Genomic DNA, 2,500 nt, shown 5'->3' on the forward strand with positions numbered 1-2,500 from the left:
ACGCCCGATCTCGTCTGATCTCGGAAGCTAAGCAGGGTCGGGCCTGGTTAGTACTTGGATGGGAGACCGCCTGGGAATACCAGGTGCTGTAAGCTTTTTGTCCACGAGGGTGTGCTCTTACACTATTTCATCAGCAACACTGCCTTGTAGTAAGCATTTAATGATGAATTGACTAAATGCAGCTTCCTGCTGCAAAATGCAGTCTGTTTATCAGACTCACTTTGACTATATATGTTGTACCAAGAGATTGTTTATCGTTTACGGCCATACCAGCCTGGGTACGCCCGATCTCGTCTGATCTCAGAAGCTAAGCAGAGTCGGGCCTGGTTAGTACTTGGATGGGAGACCGCCTGGGAATACCAGGTGCTGTAAGCTTTTTGTCCACGAGGGTGTGCTCTTACACTATTTCATCAGCAACACTGCATTGTAGTAAGCATTTAATGATGAATTGACTAAATGCAGCTTCCTGCCTTTTTAATAGGATCAAAGTTCCGTGTGTTGTCAGTTAGCATCTGCCTTGTATTTATAAGACAAATAATAACATTGTTGCTGAATGCAGCTTGTGTGTGCTTTGTGCTCCCTTACCCTGTTCAAATGATGAAAAGAAATAAAGTTTGTATTTTATCCAACTACCTGTGCTATAAAGTGATGGCTACAGTGTTTGTAATTTCTTCTACTTTTTCAGTGACACAAAGTTCAAGCTGCTTATCTAATTGGTGAAAATGCAATGTCTGTTTATCAGACTCACTTTGACTATATATGTTGTACCAAGAGATTGTTTATCGTTTACGGCCATACCAGCCTGGGTACGCCCGATCTCGTCTGATCTCGGAAGCTAAGCAGGGTCGGGCCTGGTTAGTACTTGGATGGGAGACCGCCTGGGAATACCAGGTGCTGTAAGCTTTTTGTCCACGAGGGTGTGCTCTTACACTATTTCATCAGCAACACTGCCTTGTAGTAAGCATTTAATGATGAATTGACTAAATGCAGCTTCCTGCTGCAAAATGCAGTCTGTTTATCAGACTCACTTTGACTATATATGTTGTACCAAGAGATTGTTTATCGTTTACGGCCATACCAGCCTGGGTACGCCCGATCTCGTCTGATCTCGGAAGCTAAGCATTGTCGGGCCTGGTTAGTACTTGGATGGGAGACCGCCTGGGAATACCAGGTGCTGTAAGCTTTTTGTCCACGAGGGTGTGCTCTTACACTATTTCATCAGCAACACTGCATTGTAGTAAGCATTTAATGATGAATTGACTAAATGCAGCTTCCTGCCTTTTTAATAGGATCAAAGTTCCGTGTGTTGTCAGTTAGCATCTGCCTTGTATTTATAAGACAAATAATAACATTGTTGCTGAATGCAGCTTGTGTGTGCTTTGTGCTCCCTTACCCTGTTCAAATGATGAAAAGAAATAAAGTTTGTATTTTATCCAACTACCTGTGCTATAAAGTGATGGCTACAGTGTTTGTAATTTCTTCTACTTTTTCAGTGACACAAAGTTCAAGCTGCTTATCTAATTGGTGAAAATGCAATGTCTGTTTATCAGACTCACTTTGACTATATATGTTGTACCAAGAGATTGTTTATCGTTTACGGCCATACCAGCCTGGGTACGGCCGATCTCGTCTGATCTCGGAAGCTAAGCAGGGTCGGGCCTGGTTAGTACTTGGATGGGAGACCGCCTGGGAATACCAGGTGCTGTAAGCTTTTTGTCCACGAGGGTGTGCTCTTACACTATTTCATCAGCAACACTGCCTTGTAGTAAGCATTTAATGATGAATTGACTAAATGCAGCTTCCTGCTGCAAAATGCAGTCTGTTTATCAGACTCACTTTGACTATATATGTTGTACCAAGAGATTGTTTATCGTTTACGGCCATACCAGCCTGGGTACGCCCGATCTCGTCTGATCTCGGAAGCTAAGCATGGTCGGGCCTGGTTAGTACTTGGATGGGAGACCGCCTGGGAATACCAGGTGCTGTAAGCTTTTTGTCCACGAGGGTGTGCTCTTACACTATTTCATCAGCAACACTGCATTGTAGTAAGCATTTAATGATGAATTGACTAAATGCAGCTTCCTGCCTTTTTAATAGGATCAAAGTTCCGTGTGTTGTCAGTTAGCATCTGCCTTGTATTTATAAGACAAATAATAACATTGTTGCTGAATGCAGCTTGTGTGTGCTTTGTGCTCCCTTACCCTGTTCAAATGATGAAAAGAAATAAAGTTTGTATTTTATCCAACTACCTGTGCTATAAAGTGATGGCTACAGTGTTTGTAATTTCTTCTACTTTTTCAGTGACACAAAGTTCAAGCTGCTTATCTAATTGGTGAAAATGCAATGTCTGTTATCAGACTCACTTTGACTATATATGTTGTACCAAGAGATTGTTTATCGTTTACGGCCATACCAGCCTGGGTACGCCTGATCTCGTCTGATCTCGGAAGCTAAGCATGGTCGGGCCTGGTTAGTACTTGGATGGGAGACCGCCTGGGAA

The 2,500-nt window shown here is 42.8% G+C and overlaps 7 non-coding genes across 7 annotated transcripts in view; all 7 read left to right on the forward strand.

Moving 5' to 3' along the window:
• The window catches only part of LOC115185465 (5S ribosomal RNA), a 119-nt gene extending 24 nt beyond the window's left edge, over nucleotides 1-95 (forward strand). The window contains exon 1 of the ribosomal RNA XR_003875133.1: nucleotides 1-95. This exon is cut by the window's left edge and continues 24 nt beyond it. This is a non-coding gene — a ribosomal RNA (5S ribosomal RNA).
• Nucleotides 96-256: 161 nt separating this feature from the next.
• On the forward strand, nucleotides 257-375 carry LOC115185407 (5S ribosomal RNA). The gene has a single exon (XR_003875096.1). It is a non-coding gene; the product is annotated as a 5S ribosomal RNA (ribosomal RNA).
• Nucleotides 376-784: 409 nt separating this feature from the next.
• LOC115185466 (5S ribosomal RNA) lies at nucleotides 785-903 on the forward strand. Its single transcript, XR_003875134.1, has one exon. It is a non-coding gene; the product is annotated as a 5S ribosomal RNA (ribosomal RNA).
• A 161-nt stretch (nucleotides 904-1,064) lies between these two features.
• LOC115185396 (5S ribosomal RNA) lies at nucleotides 1,065-1,183 on the forward strand. Its single transcript, XR_003875086.1, has one exon. It is a non-coding gene; the product is annotated as a 5S ribosomal RNA (ribosomal RNA).
• A 409-nt stretch (nucleotides 1,184-1,592) lies between these two features.
• Nucleotides 1,593-1,711, forward strand: LOC115185363 (5S ribosomal RNA). Its single transcript, XR_003875054.1, has one exon. It is a non-coding gene; the product is annotated as a 5S ribosomal RNA (ribosomal RNA).
• Nucleotides 1,712-1,872: 161 nt separating this feature from the next.
• On the forward strand, nucleotides 1,873-1,991 carry LOC115185354 (5S ribosomal RNA). Its single transcript, XR_003875045.1, has one exon. It is a non-coding gene; the product is annotated as a 5S ribosomal RNA (ribosomal RNA).
• A 408-nt stretch (nucleotides 1,992-2,399) lies between these two features.
• LOC115185376 (5S ribosomal RNA) overlaps nucleotides 2,400-2,500 on the forward strand; it is a 119-nt gene continuing 18 nt past the window's right edge. Inside the window, exon 1 of the ribosomal RNA XR_003875066.1 lies at nucleotides 2,400-2,500. This exon is cut by the window's right edge and continues 18 nt beyond it. This is a non-coding gene — a ribosomal RNA (5S ribosomal RNA).

This window comes from Salmo trutta, unplaced genomic scaffold (genome assembly GCF_901001165.1).
Source record: "Salmo trutta unplaced genomic scaffold, fSalTru1.1, whole genome shotgun sequence".
Lineage (NCBI taxonomy): Eukaryota > Metazoa > Chordata > Actinopteri > Salmoniformes > Salmonidae > Salmo > Salmo trutta.